This window comes from Martes martes (assembly GCF_963455335.1).
Source record: "Martes martes genome assembly, contig: scaffold_90, whole genome shotgun sequence".
Taxonomy (NCBI): Eukaryota; Metazoa; Chordata; class Mammalia; order Carnivora; family Mustelidae; genus Martes; species Martes martes.
Genome location: NW_027666423.1, coordinates 73,092 through 92,490, shown reverse-complemented (window position 1 = coordinate 92,490; position 19,399 = coordinate 73,092). Strand labels below are relative to the sequence as shown.

Sequence of the window (19,399 nt, the reverse complement as noted above, 5' to 3'; positions counted from 1 at the left end):
TGAGCGATTAAAAAAAAAGAATTGATAAGATAAGTTGGTTGAAAAAAAAGAGGAAAGAATGTGAGCAGGCTGGAGACTGAAACAAAGCCATGCACAGGATTTAAGGTATATTTTGATCTGTTAGAAGAAACTGTATCCCAGAAGAAAGAAAAGCCTATATGTATACAAAAAGTAAGGTTAAATACAATGAAGGGATAGACTATAACAATGAAAATTAAAAAAAAATTGTTTAAAGGTATTGATAAGTTAAAATAGTTTTAAAAGTTTAAAATAGGAAAGAGGAAAAATTTTAAAAACCGAATAAGAAAAAAATAAAATTAAAAATATTTAACTTTGAAAGACTAAAGAATCATGGGGGGAAAGCCATGAATTCTATGTGTTGTATTCCTTAGCTCTGGAGTTCTGCAGTTCTCACTGATCTGTTAACGTGGCCTCAGCTGGATGTTCTTGCTGATCTTCTGGGGGAGGGGCCTGTGTGATTCTCAAATGTCTTTGCCCGAGGCGGAATTGCACTGCCTTTGCCAGGGGCCAGGCTGAGTAATCTGCACAGTTTTGTTCTCGGGAGATTTTGTTCCCTGAATGCTTTCTGTAGAGCTTTGGAGGACGGGAATAATGATGCCGGTCTCCCAATCTCTGGCTGGAGGAGCCACGAGCTCAGGGCCCCACTCCTCAGTGCGCCCTGAGAGAAAAGCGTCAATCTCTCCCGTCTCCCTGGTCTCTGGCCACACTCCAAGTTCACCCAGCCTGTGTCTGAGTGTTTCTATCTCTGGTGCAGGGCCCTGTTTGGAGTCTCCAAGCCCAGCAGATTCCTGCCATCCTGTTCTTCCCGGAAGAGGAAGGTGAGTCTCCCCGGATCAGCCACTTGTGTGGTCCCTGCTCTTTGAGATCACGGTTGAAGGTAACCCCGAGCTGAGAGCCCCTCCTCGGCTCCATCTCTGCTGCCATCTTCCCTGCTCTGAAACCTGGGAGCTCTGCCACACTCAGACACCCCTGGTCTTTCTGTAACCACACTGTTCCCGAGAGGGCTCTAACCCCTGCTTAGCCTCTGGAGAGAGGTCCCTCAGTGGAGTCGACTTCTAAAAGTTCTGATTTTGTGCTCTGCTTCTCCACCACTTCCTGGGAGCCAGCCCCTTCCCCCACAGTCTATCTTCCTGTGCATCACCTCGGATTCACTTCTCCATACATCCTACCTTCCAGAAAGTGGTTGCTCTTCTGTTCCTAGAATTGTTGCTCTTCTCTTCGATCTCCTGTTGAGTTTGTAGGTGTTCAGAATGGTTTGATAACTATCTAGCTGAACTCCTGGGACCCGATGATAATTAGGTCTCCTCCTCCTCTGCCATCTTGCTCCTTCTCCCTCTATACACCCTTATACTCTCTAGTTTTAACCATGTTTGTTCTTTTTTTTATGGCTGAAAAATATTCCATTTTATATATACCACATCTTCTTTATCCATTCATCTCTCAATGGTCACTTGGGTTGCTTCCATATCTCGGCTATTGTTTAAGTAATTCTGCAGTAAATATAGGGGTGCGTGGATCCCTTTGAATTAGTGTTTTTGTAATCTTTGGTTAAAAACTCAGTAGAGCAAAACCAAAAACAAGAACAACCCCGCCACCCCCCCCCAAAAAAAACCCCAGTAGCGCAATTACTAGATTGTCGGGTATTTCTATTTTTAACTTTTTTAGGAACTTCCATAGTGTTTTCCACAGTGGCTGTACCAGTTTGCATTCCCACCACCAACATTGCAAGTGTTCCTTTTTTTCCACATCCTCACCACTCCTGATATCCGGTGTTTTTTTATTTGAGCCATTCTGACAGGTATGAGGTGATATCTTATTGTAGTTTTGATTTGCATTTCCCTGATGATATATGATAATGAGCATCTTTTCAAATGTGTGTGTTGACCATCTGTAAGTCTTCTTTGGAAAAATGTCTGTGTCTTCTGCACATTTTAAAATTGGATTATTCATTTTGTGTGTGTTCAGCTTTATAAGTTCTTTATAGATTTTGGATTCTAACCCTTTATTAGGTATGTCAACCCTTTATCAGGTGTGTTATTTGTAAATTTCTCCTATTCCATAGTTTACCATTTAGTTTTGTTGATTGTTTCTGTCACTGCACAGATGCTTTTTATTTTGATGTAGTTCCCACAGTTTATTTTTGCTTTTGTTTCCCTTCTTTCAGGGACCTATCCAGAAAAAAAATTGCTATAGCCAATGCCAGAGGTACTATTGTCTTTGCTCTTTTCTATGATTTTTGTGGTTTTCGGTCTCACATTTAGGTCTTTAATCCATTTTGAATTTGAATTTATTTTTGTGTATGTTGAAAGAAAGTAGTCTAATTTCATTCTTTTGCATGTTGCTGTCAGTTTTCCCAACACCATTTGTTGAAAGAACTTTTCCCCATTGGATATTCTTTCCTGATTTGTCAGAGATAATTTAATTGGCCATACAATTGTGGGTTTATGTCTGTGTTTTCTACTCTGTTCAGTTGATCTCTGTGTCTATTTTTGTGCCAGTACCATACTGTTTGGATTACTACAGCTTTGTAATATAACTTGCATTTCAGAATTGTGATGCCTCCAGATTTGCTTTTCTTTTTCAAGATTGCTTTAGCTCTTTGAGGTCTTTTGTGATCCCATACGAATTTTAAACCTGTTTGTTCTGGTTCTGTGAAAAATACTATTGTTTTTTGATAGGATTGTGTTAAATGTGTAGATTGTTTTGGATATCAAAGGCATTTTTTTTTCAAAGGCATTTTTAACAATATTTATTCTTCTAATCCATGAGTATGGGATGTCTTTCCATTTCTTTGTGTCATTTTCAGTTTGTTTCTTCAGTTTTTTATAGTTTTCAGAGTACAGACCTTTCATCTCTTTGGTTTATTTCTAGGTATCTTCTTATTTTCGTTGTACTTGTAAAAGGGATTGTTTTTTAAATTTCTCTTTCTGTTGATTCATTTTTGGTATGTAGAGATACAACAGATTTTTGTGCATTAATTTTGTATCCTGCAACTTTACTGAGTTTGTTTATCAGTGCTAGCAGTTTTGTGGGGAGTCTTTTTGGTTTTCTATATATAGTATCATGTCATCTCCAAATAGTGAATGTTTTACTTCTCCCATACCAATTTGGATACCTTTTATATGTTTTTGTTGTCTGATTGCTGTGGATAGAACTTCCAGTAATATGTGGAATAAAGGTGGTGAATGGACATCCTTGTCTTGTTTCATAGCTTGCCTTTTGCTTTTATTGTGGTTTTCTGTGCTGCATAGAGCTTTTTCTTTTTTAATTTTTTAGACAAGATTTTATTTTTAAGTAATCTCTATGCCCAAAATGGGGCTCAAACCTACAACCCCAAGATCAAGAGTTGCATGCTCTACTGACCAAGCCAGCAAGACACCCTTGCACAGAGTTTTTTAGTGTGATGCCATCCCATACATATATTTTTCATTTGTTGCCTTTGCTTTTAGTATCCAAAAAAAAAAAAAAAAAAAGAAAAGAAAAAAAAAAGAAAGAAAGAAAGAAAAAGAAAAAGTCATTGCCAAGACATTAAGGAGCTTACCTCTAATATTTTCTTCCTAGAATTTTGTTGTTTCAGGTCTTACCTTCAAGTCCTCAATACTTTTTGAGTTGATTTTTGTGAATGATGAAATGAGTCTAGTTTCATTCTTTTGCATATGGATATCCAGTTTTCCCAGTATCATTTATTGAAGAGACTATTTTTCCCTATTTTATACTCTTGATGTTTTGTCAAAAGTTAGTTGACTCTAAGTGTATGGGTTTATTTCTGGGATCTCTTTTCTGTTCCATTTAAATGCCCGTTTTTATGACAATACTGCACTGTGTGATTACTATAGCTCTATTACTACACATAGTTTAAAATCAGAAAGTATGATGTCTCCAGCTTTGTTCTTTCTCAAGATTGCTTTGGCTATTCACAATCTTTTCATCTCCTTAGTTAAATATATTTCTAAGTATTTTATTGTGCTGGATGTTATTATAAATGGGATTTTAAATTTCTTTTTCAGATCATTTGTTGTTATTGTATAGAAACACTACTGTTATCAGTATGTTGATATTGTATCCTGCAACTTTCCCGAATTTGTTAGTTACATCTAACAGTTTTTTTTTGGTGGAATGTTTAGGATTTTCTATATATAAAATCATGTCATCTGCAAATAGACAGAACTTACTTTTTCCTTTCTGATTCAGAAAACTTTTTTTTTTTTCCTTGCCTGATTGCACTGAGTTGGTGTGGTGAGAGTGGGCATCCTTGTCTTGTTCCTGATCTTAGAGAAAAAGCTGTCAAACTTTCCTCATTGAATATGATATATGGGTGCTTATCCCATATGGCTTTTATTATTATGTTGAGGTATGTTTCTTTATCTAATTTGTTGAGGGTATTTATCAGGAATGGATGTTGAATTGTGTCAATTGCTTTTTATGCATCTACTGAGATTATCATATGATTTTTATCTTTTATTCTATTAAAGATGTTATTGATTACCTATTCTTATTATTATTATGTTTTTAATTGATTTGTATGTATTGAACCATCCCTGTATCACAAGGATGAATCCTGCCTGATCATAGTGTATGGTACTTTTATTGTGATTTGAATTTGGTTTGCTAATATTTATTGAGAATTTTTCATCTATGTTCAGAGAGGATATTGGTCTGTGGTTTTTTGATTTCGTTGTTTTGTTTTGTTTTTCCTTGTAGTGTCCTTATCTGGCTTTGGTATCAGGACAATGCTGGCCATGTAAAATGAATTTGGGAGTGTTCCTTCCTTTTCAATTTATTGGACGAGTTTGATAAGGATTGTTGTTAATGTTTCTTTAATGTTTAGTAGAATTCAACGAATATAATTATCTGGTCCTGGTCTTCTTGTCATTGAGAGGTTCTTGATTAATGATTCAATGTCTTTACTCATTATTTGTCTGTTCGTATTTTCTGTTTCTTCATGATTCAATCTTTATAGGTTATATGTTTCTACGAATTTATATATTTCTTTTTGGTTTCCAATTATTGCCATATAATGGTTCACAGTAATCTTTTATGATATTTGTACAGTTGTGGTGTCAGTTGTGTCTCCTTTTTCATTTCTGATTTTATTTAATTGTTTTTTTCTCGTTGAGTAGAGTTAACACAATGATATAGGAGAAATTACTGCCTGTGTTCTTTCTAGGATTTTTATGGTTTCAGGTCTCATATCTAGGACTTTAAGCCATTCTGAGTTTATTTTTGTGTATGGCTTTAGAAAGTGGTCCATTTTTATTCTTTTATATAGCTGTTCTGTTTTCCTGTATCATTTATTAAAGAGATTGTCTTCTCCCCACTTTGTAGTCTTGCCTCCTTTGTCATAGGTTAGTTGACTAATGAGTATTGGTCTATTTCGGAGCTCTCTTCTGTTCCACTGATCTGTGTGTCTATTTTTGTGACAGTACCATAATGTTTGATTATGGAAATCTGGAATGGTGATATCTCCAGCTCTGTTTTTCTTTCTCAAAATGACTATGTCTATTTGAGGTAATTTGTGACCAAGAGAAAAAGAGAAAGGACCCAAATAAACAAAACCAGAAATGGAAGAAGAGAAGTAACAATAGATACCACAGAAATAGAAAGTATTATAAGAGAATACTGTGAAAAAATATATGCCAACAAATTGGACAAACCAGAAGAAATGGATAAAATCCTAGGAACATATTATCTTCCAAAACTGAATCAGGAAGAAATAGAAAATCATTTCTGATTTTATTTATTTGAGTCTTCTTCTCTTTCAGTCTTAGTGTAGCCAAAGTTTTGTTTAGTTTTTTATTTTTATTTATTTGACAGAGAGAGATCACAAGCAGACAGAGGGGCAGGCAGAGAGCTGGGCTGGGGGAGCAGGCTCCCTGCCAAGCAGAGAGCCTGATGCAGGGCTCGATCCCAGGACCCTGGGATCATGATCTGAGCAGAAGGCAGAGGCTTAACCCTCTGAGCTACCCAGTCACCCCTGGTTTAGTTTTGTTAATCTTCTCTATTATTTTTCTGGTCTCTGTTTTATTATTTCTGCTCTGGTATTTATTATTGCCCATTTTACCCCAAAATTTATTCATTTGTTGATTTTCTGTCTGGATGGTTTATCTACTATGGAAAATAGGGTATTAAAGTCTTCCACTCTTATGGTTTTGTCTGTTTCCCTCTTCAGAGTTTTTTTTGAAAACTTATTTATTTTAGAGAGAGAGCATGGGGTAGGGGCAAAGGCAGAGGGGACAGGGAGTCTTTTTTTTTTAATAAACATATAATGTATTATTAGCCCCAGGGGTACAGGTCTGTGAATCTCCAGGTTTACACACTTCACAGCATTCACCATAGCACATACCCTCCCCAATGTCCATAACCCCACCACCCTCTCCCTACCCCCCTCCCTCTAGCCCCCTCAGTTTGTTTTGTGACATTAAGAGTCTCTTATGGTTTGTCTCCCTCCAGATCCCATCTTGTTTCATTTACTCTTTTCGTACCACCCAAGCCCCCCATGTTGCATCTCCATTTCCTCATATCAGGGAGATCATATGATAGTTGTCTTTCTCCGATTGACATATTTTGCTAAGCATAATACCCTCTAGTTCCATCCACATCGTCACAAATGGCAAGATTTCATTTCTTTTGATGGCTGCATAGTAGTCCATTGTATAAATATATATATATATATATATATATGTATATATATATATATACTACATCTTCTTTATCCATTCATCTGTGGATGGACATCTAGGTTCTTTCCATCGTTTGGCTATTGTGGATATTGCTGCTATAAACATTCGGGTGCACGTGCCCCTCCGATCACTACCTTTGTATCTTGAGGGTAAATACCCAGTAGTGCAATTGCTGGGTCGTAAGGTAGCTCTATTTTTAACTTTTTGAGGAACCTCCATGCTGTTTTCCAGAGTGGTTGCACCAGCTTGCATTCCCACCAACAGTGTAGGAGGGTTCCCCTTTCTCTGCATCCTCACCAGCATCTATCATTTCTTGACTTGTTAATTTTAGCCATTCTGACTGGGGTGGGTGGTATCTCATTGTGGTTTTGATTTGTATTTCCCTGATGCTGAGTGATGTGGAGCCTTTTTTCATGTGTCTGTTGGCCATCTGGATGGCTTCTTTGCAGAAATGTCTGTTCATGTCCTCTGTCCATTTCTTGATTGGGTTATTTGTTCTTTGGGTGTTGAGTTTGCTGAGCCCTTTATAGATTTTGGATACTAGCCCTTTATCTGATATGTCCTTTGCAAATAATTTCTCCCATTCTGTCAGTTGTCTTTTGGTTTTGTTTACTCTTTCCTTTGCTGTGCAAAAGCTTTTGATCTCGATGAAGTCCCAATAGTTCATTTTTGCCCTTGCTTCCCTTGCCTTTGGCGATGTTCCTAGGAAGAATCTGCTGCAGTTGAGGTCGAAGAGGTTGCTGCCTATGTTCTCCTCAAGGATTTTGATGGATTCCTTTCTCACTTGAGGTCTTTCATCCATTTCGAGTCTATTTTCATGTGTGGTGTTAGGAAGTGGTCCAGTTCCATTTTTCTGCATGTGGATGTCCAATTTTCCCAACGCCATTTGTTAAAGAGGCTGTCTTTTTTCCAGTGGACATTCTTTCCTGCTTTGTTGAAGATTAGTTGACCATAGAATTGAGGGTCTATTTCTGGGCTCTCTCTTCTGTTCCATTGATCTATGTGTCTGTTTTTGTGCCAGTACCATACTGTCTTGATGATGATAGCTTTGTAATAGAGCTTAAAGTCTGGAATTGTGATACCACCAACTTTGGCTTTCTTTTTCAATATTCCTTTGGATATCTGAGGTCTTTTCTGGTTCCATATAAATTTTAGCATTATTTGTTCCATTTCTTTGAAAAAAATGGATGGGATTTTGATAGGGATTGCATTAAATGTGTAGATTGCTTTAGGTAGAATAGACATTTTCACAATATTTGTTCTTCCAATCCATGAGCATGGAATATTTTTCCATTTCTTTGTGTGTTCCTCAATTTCTTTCATGCCTACTTTATAGTTTTCTGAGTATAGATTCTTTGCCTCTTTGGTTAGATTTATTGCTAGGTATCTTATGGTTTGGGGTGCAATGGTAAATGGGACTGACTCCTCAATTTCTCTTTCTTCTGTCTTGTTGTTAGTGTAAAGAAATGCGACTGATTTCTGGGCATTGACTTTATATCCTGACACTTTACTGAATTCCTGTACAAATTCTAGCAGTTTTGGAGTGGAGTCTTTTGGGTTTTCCACATATAGTATCATATCATCTGCAAGGAGTGATAGTTTGACTTCTTCTTTGCCAATTTGGATGCCTTTAATTTCTTTTTGTTGTCTGATTGCTGAGGCTAGGACTTCTAGTACTATGTTGAACAGCAGTGGTGATAACGGACATCCTTGCCATGTTCCTGACCTTAGCGGAAAAGCTTTCATTTTTTCTCCATTGAGAATGATATTTGCAGTGGGTTTTTCATAGATGGCTTTGATAATATTGAGGTATGTGCCTTCTATCGCTACACTTTGAAGAGTTTTGATCAGGAAGGGATGCTGCACTTTGTCAAATGCTTTTTCAGCATCTATTGAGAGTATCATATGGTTCTTATTCTTTCTTTTATTAATGTATTGTATCACATTGATGGATTTGCGGATGTTGAACCAACCTTGCAGCCTTGGAGTAAATCCCACTTGGTCGTGGTGAATAATCCTTTTAATGTACTGTTGGATCCTATTGGCCAGTATTTTGGTGAGAATTTTCGCATCTGTGTTCATCAAGGATATGGGTCTGTAATTCTCTTTTTTGGTGGGATCCTTGTCTGGTTTTGGGATCAAGGTGATGCTGGCCTCCTAGAATGAGTTTGGAAGTTTTCCTTCCATTTCTATTTTTTGGAACAGTTTCAGGAGAATAGGAATTAATTCTTCTTTAAATGTTTGGTAGAATTCCCCTGGGAAGCCATCTGGCCCTGGACTTTTGTTTGTTTGGAGATTTTTGATGACTGTTTCAATCTCCATATTGGTTATGGGTCTGTTCAGGTTTTCTATTTCTTCCTGGTTCAGTTGTGGTAGTTCATATGTCTCTAGCAATGCATCCATTTCTTCCAGATTGTCAGATTTGTGGGCATAGAGTTTCTCATAATATGTTCTTATAATTGTTTGAATTTCTTTGTTGTTGGTTGTGATCTCTCCTCTTTCATTCATGATTTCATTTATTTGGGACCTTTCTCTTTTCTTTTTGATAAGTCTGGCCAGGGGTTTATCAATCTTATTAATTCTTTCAAAGAACCAGCTCCTAGTTTCATTGATTTGTTCTATTGTTTTTTTAGTTTCTATTTCATTGATTTCTGCTCTGATCTTTATGATTTCTCTTCTCCTGCTGGGTTTAGGTTTTCTTTGTTGTTTTTTTCTCCAGCTCCTTTAGGTGTAGGGTTAGGTTGTGTATTTGAGACCTTTCTTGTTTCTTGAGAAAGGCTTGTATCGCTGTATATTTTCCTCCCAGGACTGCCTTTGCTGTGTCCCACAGATTTTGAACTGTTGTGTTTTCATTATCATTTGTTTCCTTGAATTTTTCAATTCTTCTTTATTTCCTTGTTGATTCATTCATTCTTTAGAAGGATACTGTTTAGTCTCCATGTATTTGGGTTCTTTCCAAATTTTCTCTTGTGATTGAGTTTTAGCTTAAGAGCATTGTGGTCTGAAAATGTGCAGGGAATGATCCCAATCTTTTGATCCTGGTTGATACCTGATTTATGAACCAGGATGTGATCCATTCTGGAGAATGTTCCATGTGCACTAAAGAAGAATGTGTATTCTGTTGCTTTGGGATGGAATGTTCTGAATATAGCTGTGATGTCCATCTGGTCCAGTGTGTCATTTAAGGCCTTGATTTCCTTGTTGATCTTTTGCTTAGATGATCTGTCCATTTCAGTGAGGGGGGGGTGTAAAAATTTCCTATTATTATTGTATTATTGTCATTGTGTTTCTTTGATTTTATTATTAATTGGTTTACATAGTTGGCTGCTCCCATGTTAAGGGCATAGGTATTTAAAATTGTTAGATCTTCTTGTTGGACAGACCCTTTGAGCATGATATAGTGTCCTTCCTCATCTCTTATTATAGTCTTTGGCTTAAAATCTGATTGATCTGATATAAGGCCACCCCAGCTTTCTTTTGATGTCCATTAGCATGGTAAATTGTTTTCCACCCGGGGCAGGGAGTCTTAAGCAGACTCTGCATTAGTGCAGAACGTGATCCGGGGCTCCATCTCATGACCCTGATCATGACCTAAGCCAAATCCCAAATCTGGATGCTCTACCAACTGTGCCAGCCAGGCGCCCCTCTCTTCAGATCTAGTAGTATTTGCTTAATATATTTCAGTGCTCTCGTGTTGGATGCATACATGTATTTATGATTGTTGTGCCTTCTTGATCAGTTGACTCTTGCATCATTCTATAGTGGCCTTCTTTGTCTTTTGTTACTATTTTTGACTTAAAGTCTCTTTTGTCTAATGTAAGTAAAGCTACTCCTGCTCTCGTTTGGTTTCCACTTGCATGGAATATCTTTTTCCATCCATTCACTTTTAGCCTATGTGTATTAAAGCTGAGGTGAGTCTTTTGTAGGAAGCATATATGTGGGTCTTATATATTTTATCTGTTCACCCACTCTGTGTTTTCTTCCTGGGAGAAATCAGTGCATTTTCATTTACAGTAATTATTGATAGGTAAAGATTTACTTATGCCATCTCATTGTTTCCTAGCTGTTTTATAGTTCTCTTATACCTTTCTTCCTCTTTGACTGCCTTCCATTATGAATTGATGATTTTCTGTAGTGGTAGGCTTTGATTCTCTTCCATGTATCATTTGTGAATCTATTGTAGGTTTCTGCTTTTTGGTTACCATGAGGCTTACATGAAACATCTTATATGTATAGCGGTCTATTTCATACTGATAACAATTCAACTTCAATCACATGAAAACTCTACCCTTTTACTCCCTTTTATATGTTTATATTATAAATATAAATACATATAAATAGAATATATTTTATATTATATACTATATATGTTTTATATAGTATATATATTTTATATTATATACTACCCTTTTATATTTTTGATGTCACAGTTTACTTCTTTTTATATTGCGTATCCATTAATAAATCATTGTAGGTGTAGTTTTTTATTTTATTTCACTTTTTTTCAGTGTTCCAAAATTCATTGTCTATGCCCCATACCCAGTGATCCAGGCGATATGTAGCTGTATTTTTAAAAACTTTTGTCCTTTAACTGTTAAACTAGAGTTAAATGGTTAACATGCCAGTGTTGTGTATTTTCATGTGTCTTCATGTTTCTAATTATCATCCTTTCACTTCAATTTCAAGTACTCCTTTCAGCATTTCTTGGAAGGCAGTTCTAGTGGTAGTGAGCTCCATCACCTTCCTTTTTGGGGGGAAAGTCTTCATTTTGCCTTCTTTTCTGAAGGCAATTTTGCCAGGTTAAGTATTCTTGGTTGGCAGTTTCTTTCTCACAGGATTTTGAATATATCATTCCGTTCACTCCTGGCCTGCAAGGTCCCTGCTCAGCAATCTGCTGTAGCCTTATGGGGCTTACCTTGTATGAGAGAGTTTTTTTCCCTTGTTGCTTTTGAAATTCTTTCTTTGTCTTTGATTTAGTGAGTTACATTATAATGCATCTTGTAGAAGATCATTTTGGGTTGAAATTTTGTGGTGACGTATTACCTTCATTAACTTGGATCTCCAAATCTCTCCCCCAGGTTTGGGAAGTTCTCAGCCATTATTTCTTTAACTAAGCTCTTTACCACATTTTTCTCTCCTCCTTCTGGGACTCCAGTGATCTTTACATTGTTTTTTATTTTGTTTTGTTTTGTTGTGTTTTGATGGTGCCCCATAATTTTCATAAGATTTCTTTATTCTTTTTCATTCTTTTTCCTTCTTGCTCCCCTATTTGGATAATTTCCGTTAATCTCTCTTTTACATCACTGGTTCCTTATTCTGCTTTGTCAAGTCTGATATCGAAGCTCTCTATTGAACTATTCAGTTACTGTATTCTACAGGTCCAAAATTTCTGTTTGGTGTTTTTAAAAAGTGTTTTCTCTTGGTTGAACTTTTCGTTTTTCTCTTGTATTGTCTTTCTGATTTTGTTAAGTTGTTTATATGTGTTTTTTTAAATAGTTTCCTGAACATCTTTAGAACAACTGTTTTGAATTATCTGTTGAGCAATTCTTGGATCTCCATTTCTTTGGGGCCAGTTCCTGGAGGTTTACTCTATTCCTTTGGTGGAGTCATCTTTCCCTAATTCTTTGTGATTCCAATAGCCTTTTGTAGGTCTGTGCATTTGAAGTAGTCTCCTGAATTTTATGGCCTGACTTGGGTAATATAAGACTTTGACCTCAAAGTGGGGGCATGCTGGGCACCAAGTGTGGGGTGTGAGTGGCATGGTTCTCTTTGGCCAAGGCCACTAGGATCCACAGCATTGACAACACTGTTGTCCTTGATAAGCATTCAAGGGGTCCATAGTGGCTTCAACGGCAGTTGGGGTCCTCAGTGACACTTCCAGGTACAATGGCTAGGGCCCAGGCATGTAGTGATGGTGGCCAGAGCTCGTGGTGGCATACTTGGCTGCAGAGTCCAGCTGCAGGTGCCTGTGTCGTGTCATGTGTCAGTTGGGCACATCATGCAGTGGTGGGGTCATGGAAGGCAGCAAAGACAGGCCCAGCTACAGGCTCACTGGCATGCACTACTGTGGCTGTTGGGTATTGCCATGGGTTCACAGTAGTGTAAACTGTTGGCAGGATTCAAACCTGGGATGTGTGGGTGCACAGCTGGTGGGGCTAATGACAGAATACAGGGCCTAATCCAGGCCCACAAGCAATTACAGAATCCCAGGCTGTTGGTGTGCTCCCCTATGTCGCCACAGTCTTACTCCAAGGCCTACACACTTCACCAGAGGCCAGTGACAATTTTCAGGCTTACCAGGCTTGCAGCGTGCAAGTGCACAGCTAGATGGGTAGCCCCAAGTGCACCCATGGGGGTGGGGTCAGCGTTGGGGGTTTAGACTGGCATCTTACACCTGGGGAAAAACAGAGGCTTGAGCTGGCTGCTGGTGCAGTTCCCAGGCTCTTTTTGCAGCCAGAGAGGGGAATTAGAGGGAAGAGACTCAGACAACGGGTGTCAGCAAATGCCAATACCTGAAAGCTGGTGAAAACTGCAGGTTTTCACCTTAGTGAAATTTAGTGAAACTTATTTCCATGGAGGCTTAGTTGGTGATTGATTTCTTCACTGGCAAAACCTGCTGGGCTTCACTGTAGGGGGTCCTGCTACGTGGCTGCTATTAGTAGCTATTGTGTTTCTTTTTTTCCTAACCATCTCTGCATATCTCACTTTTGTTGGTCTCTGGGTAGGGTAAACCTGAATTGGGACCTTTGTGCAGTATCCCGAAAACCTGGAGAAGCTGGTCCCTCACTCTGCTTTTCCTTTTCTAGTAAATGGAACTCCTTCTGGCTGGGGACTCTTGGCACTGAGCAGTGCCAGCTTGAGGGGTGAGATGATGCAGGCAAAATGAAACGTTCTTCTTTTCTTGTGCAATTATTCTCAAGTTTTTTTGTTTCACTGTGTTGCTAAGGTTCCTTAAGAGGACTCCTGAGCTCTTCCAGAGCCGTTTTTGTTCATGGAGAGCTTTCTGATTATTGATCTTTGTGAAGGGATGGAGGTGTCCCTACATCGTTGTTTGGTGATGTCACTCCCACCTTTCCCAGATTTTTAAATGCACTCCAAAATTTGTGAATCATTGTGCAAGATAGTAAAGGAGGGAGAAGTCAAGTACCATGTTTTATTGATCCCGGGTCAGCACAATTCCTTATGTTGACCGTCATTACAAATTTATATTATTTACTTATCATCACTGTTACCCTTAGAATTAACTTGGGAAATAAAAGATATAACATTTTTATTATTTTCTTTACCAAGCTCTAGAAGGCCATACCACCTTCTGGGGAGTCATCAGTGCTATCGCTGTCAATCAAAGTCAGGTACTGTCATCACCAGACCATCTCAGAAGAGCAGGAGAGGCCCCTGCAGAGCATCTATTTGACTCATGTTGACCCATTAAGAGTACAGGACAAGACTCACAGCATGGGAATGTCTGCTGGAGATCCCACTAAAGTGGAGACCTTGGCAAACACCATTGGAAGAAATAAGCAACAGGGGACTCCTGCTCTGAAGGTTGGTCAGTGAAAGGCAGCAGTGGCCACACTGAATCTGCAGGGGGAATAGTAGGCCTCATTAAGCTGCACTATATAGAGATCCTTCCATCGTTGCACTATTTAGACAGTGTAAACAGCATAAACACTAAGAGGTTGAATCTGTCCATTCCAGCAAGCCTGGAGGCTTGTAAAAGAGTCCCAAGAATTTATCAGGGGAGCTAGGGTTAACAATTTTGGATTTGGGGGGAACCAATGTTCATGTTGTCATTAGACGTTTGAAGCAGTAATCCCAGAATCTTAGGAGGCTAAATGAACCATTTCTACAGGCTGCAGGTTCCAGGAAGTCCCTACAGCTCCCAATGGAAAACATGGCTTATTATCTGGACCAAAGAATTTGGATACATCCTTAATTGGCCATACTTTTATAAAGGCTTGAAAACAACTCCAATAGGTTATCTAAAATATTGGTTTGATCAAAAGAATCTTAAGACTTATTTAAAACGTCTTCAGTTGTAGCACAAAAGTAAAAGGGGAAAGTGCCAAGATCTGAGGTAACAAAGAAATAGGAAAAAAATCAAATATATGGATATATAGTAGAAGATGAAATTGTAGACTAGATCATACAGGGTGCTTTGTAGACTATCTTTAAAAATGTGTGTTTTAAGTATGAGAGGACATCACTGAAAGATTTTTTTTAAGATTTTATTTATTTATTTGAAAGAGAGAGAGAGTGAGAGCACTAGCAGAGAGGAGAGGGATTGTTTTATTTATTTATTTATTTTGGCTGTTATGCACAATGTTATGAACATTTTTTTTTCAAAGATTTCATTTATTCATTTGAGAGAGAGAGAGAAGGAATGAGAGAGAGAGAGAGTATGAAAGGAAAGAGGTCAGTGGAGAAGCAGACTCCCCACCGAACAGTGAGCCTGATGCGGGACTCAATCTTGGGGTTCCAGGGTCATGACCTGAGCCGAACGCAGTCGCCTAACAAACAGCTACCCAGGTGGGCTTCTATGTACATTATTGGGCAATCCTAACTGGTTTTTGGGGTCAGGATCATGGGCCCCAGACAAGCAACATAGGTTGGCCAGTAAAATTGAAAGAAATATTTTTCAGATACTTTTGAGTTTCTATTATGACTTTTGACGACACTAAATGCTGAGATTTGGAACATAATTATGTTTGGGTTAACTATCCTAAGATTTGGGGATTGTTTTATTTTTGTTAATGTGTAGGTGTGAAAAACAATTGCTGTGTAATTTTATATGCTTTAGATCCTTCATAGTGAGGCTGCTGAGCTGTGTGGCAAGCAAACAGACACAAAATCTGAGGTCCTAAACTGCAGCCACTCTAGAGAAAGACAGTCCAGTCTGCAGCTGCTTAAAGAATGAAGACATGGGGTGCCTGGGTGGCTCAGTGGGTTAAAGCCTCTGCCTTCAGCTCAGGTCATGATCTCAGGGTCCTGGGATCGAGTCCCATATCGGGCTATCTGCTCAGCAGGGAGCCTGCTTCCCTCTCTCTATCTGCCTGCCTCTCTGCCTACTTGTGATCTCTCTCTGTGTCTCAAAAAAAAATAAATAAATCTTAAAAAAAAAAAAAGAATGAAGACACAAAAAATTCATCTAACTGAAATTGAGCAGAATGAACAGTTGAGGGAAATGATTATTTAGACTTTAAACTGAAATTGGGGACTTTAATTTCTTGGATTAGTAATGCACAGGGACAGCAGAATTTTTTCACACGTTAGCCCTTTGGGACTTCAACTAAAAGATTTTGAATTTTAATTTTTTAAGATTTTTATCTTTTAATTACATCAATGGGAAATTAACAATGGGAAGGTTTTTTTATTGAATTTAGGAGTATCACAGTATGTCGATATATGATATTTGGAATATTTTAAAGATTTTATTTATTTATTTGACAGAGAGAGATCACAAGTAGGCAGGAGGCAGGCAGAGAGAGAGAGAGGGAAGCAGGCTCCCTGCTGAGCAGAGAGCCCGATGCGGGACTCGATCCCAGGACCCTGAGATCATGACCTGAGCCGAAGGCAGCGGCTTAACCCACTGAGCCACCCAGGCGCCCCGATATTTGGAATATTTTAATTTAATTTGGAAGATTTGATTTCATTTTAATGTTTTAGTGTTGTTATTTAACCTCACTGCAGAAACTCTGAGAGGCTATGTTGGGCAATGTAGCTGGGCAAAATTTGGAATAGGAAATAGAACAGAAGTGAACGTTCATCTTTAAATTCAGAATGGCCACTGAGATCATTCAGTTAATGTACCATTCTATCCCATTTCAGACCTTAGAGCAAAATCTAATTCTATTAGCAGTAAGAAAGGTCCTAGAAAGTCCCAGAGAGATCCACAAATGCATATGGAAGGGCTGTTATTTTCTTATAACAAATATTTTCTTCACTATGATAAATGCATATTAGTTCTATGCTAATAATGCCTCATGGACTGATTTTTAGAAGATATCTAAAAAAAGTCAGAGACCTACATTTAGAATAAAATTTTTTAAAAATGCAGCAAAGATAACTCTTCTATTCAAAGGTAAAGGAAAAATACAGGGAATGATGATTGTATTATCACTTACTCTTCCATCTGGGAGATGGAAAATTTCTTTGCTGTAGGCTTTTTAAGCAGTTAGATGACAGAGACATTCAAATGTGGAAAAAAAAAATAGTTCTGGATTTTCCTCTCTTAGCTGAATCACTGCTACTTCCACTGCCAGGAGTGTACAAATGGTGATTGCACTTTGGCCCTTCAGTTTTTTCTCCTTGGGCCAGAGTGGAAGATAAATTTGGCTGTTCTTCCAAGTGTGGGCCTTGAGCCCTTTCCTGCCAGCATGGGAAAGAGGCTGGAAACCAGCTATGCCCTTTCTGCCCCTGACCTGTCAGCACGGCGGGTTTTCCAGAATTTTCCCACTTGCTGCTACTTTGCATACTCTTCTCTGGAAAGGGAGTCACTTTTCCATTCCTGGCATTATATCTTAATTTGGTGCAAGGTTGTGGTATAAGATTGGACCTTTTGTTTGTTTGTTTGTTTCATCATGAAAGACCTGTTCTTTACCGTTTTTATTTTTTAAGTTCATGTCATTCACTTTCAAGAGTGATTTCGAAAGGGATTTCAAGAAGGGCACCTGAGTGGCTCAGCTGGTTAAGCATCTGACTCTTGATTTCGGCTCAGGTGGTCATCAGATGGGTCGTGATCTCATGGGTTGTGGAATTGGGCCCCATTTCAGGCTCCACGCTCAGTGGGAAGTCTGCTTGAGATTCTCTCTCTCCTCCCTCTCCTTCTGCCCCTCCTCCTGCTTGCACGCATGCTCTCTCTCTAAAATAAATAAATAAATCTTTAAAGAAAGAGAGAGATTTCAAAAATGTGTGCGTATATGGCCATTTTATCCTGACTTTAGAACTTTTAAAAATGTTTCAGTGTCTCCTTTAAAAAAAAGTCTGGCAAATTTGTTTAGTTAATGTATGGACACCATGTAAGGTTCTGAAGCAGAATGTCATATACATTAAAAGCCATCTCTGGAATTTTGAAGTTAGAGAAAAATTCTGCAAAACATCCCATCTAACCGTCTAATTCTAGTAGTGTTCTGAAGCTCACCTACTTTTTTTTTTCTTTTTCAAAGATGATTAAATATTACACAGTCAGAATTTCACATTCTACCTGGCATATGGTGAGTGTTCAACAAATGTTGGCTTTTATTGTTACTACTCTTTAATTTGCTCAGCCACATGTGATCATCACACAACAATTTTACCCTATGCTTATGTAGTACCTTTTTACTCTCCTTCTCTCTTCCCTCCCTGGCTCTTTCATTCTTCACTTTTTTTCTTTTCTTCTTGCTCTGGTCAGCTCCACAATCATCCTCTAAGTCTGCTACTATTTCTATCCTCATTGTTCCTATCAATAACTCCCATCAGGCAAATAGTGCAGATTTGTATGTTTACTTTAAAAAAAAAAAAAGATTTTATTTATTTATTTGAGAGAGAGAAAGAGAGCACATGAGTGGTGGGGGTTGGGCTGAGGGAGAAGGAGAAGCAGGCTCCTGGTTGAGCAGGGAGCCCAGCGTGGGGCTAAATCCTAGGACCCTGAGATCATGACCTGAGCTAAAGGCAGATGCTTAACTAACTGAGCCACGCAGGCTCTCCTATACATTTACTTTCTAGTCCTATAAAGTACAAATGTGTTTCTTCCTTTTTTTTTTTTAAGATTTTATTTATTTATTTATTTATTCATTTGACTGAGAGAGACAGCAATAGCAGGAACACAAGCAGGCGAAGTGGGAGAGGGAGAAGCAGGCTTCCCAAAGAGCAGGGAGCCCAAAGAGGGCCTCCATCTCAGGACCCTGGATTCATGACCTGAGCCAAAGGCAGATGCTTAATGACTGAGCCACCTAGGCGCCCACAAACATGTTGCTTATTGAGGCATATTATTAAATTTAAACATAAACTGTTTAAATTACTATATCAACTACACTAGGAGGTCCTATATGTTAGTATAAATGCAGACCACCCAAATATTATTGCTTATGGGGATATCCTTTTTTTCTTCACGGACAGATGTGAAGTACCAGAATGCCTTTACTATGCAGAAGGCCCGCTTCTGCTTGGCACCATTTTGTATTCAAAGTAAGGATGCTTGTTAGTTAACTCATGGCATTTTCCTTTAGTCTATAAGATGTGAGGCCTTTGGGAGGACATTTTAGCTCATGCTCATCTTATTTCTTTGGTCAATCCAGATGTTTCTGGGAAGAAGGATTTTAACACTTTTTATAGCATTATGTTTTCTGGAAGTCAACCTATGCTTTCATGGACTCTGAAAAAATCCAGTCGTATGTTGTTTCCAGTGCTTGGAATCGTCTCTCAAAGACATTTGCTGATTACTATGGTAGTGCCTAAAAAAAGGTTTTAGAGCTCTTTTCTATGAATGCATTACTGTAGCATTCAGAATTAAGATCTGTCTCTGATTCAAAAATCAAAGTATAATCATGGAAACTATTTTTTCAGGAAATTAGATTTTCCTGGCTGAGATAGCAATAAGTCTGACTGACAAGGAAAACTCTCCACATGAACAATATTGTAAAGGAGGAATAAAGAGGTTTTATCTGGGAATTTCAGAACACTGAGAGAAATGATTGCTTAAGGTGGGCCTGATTTGG

General features: G+C 38.3%; 1 protein-coding gene across 1 annotated transcript in view; it reads left to right on the top strand.

Moving 5' to 3' along the window:
• The first annotated feature begins 781 nt into the window (after positions 1-781).
• The window catches only part of LOC308338025 (ATP-dependent zinc metalloprotease YME1L1-like), a 35,619-nt gene continuing 17,001 nt past the window's right edge, over positions 782-19,399 (top strand). The window contains exon 1 of the mRNA XM_080831584.1: positions 782-839. The gene's annotated coding sequence lies outside the window, so the exon portion shown is untranslated. The remainder of the gene's footprint in view (positions 840-19,399) is intronic.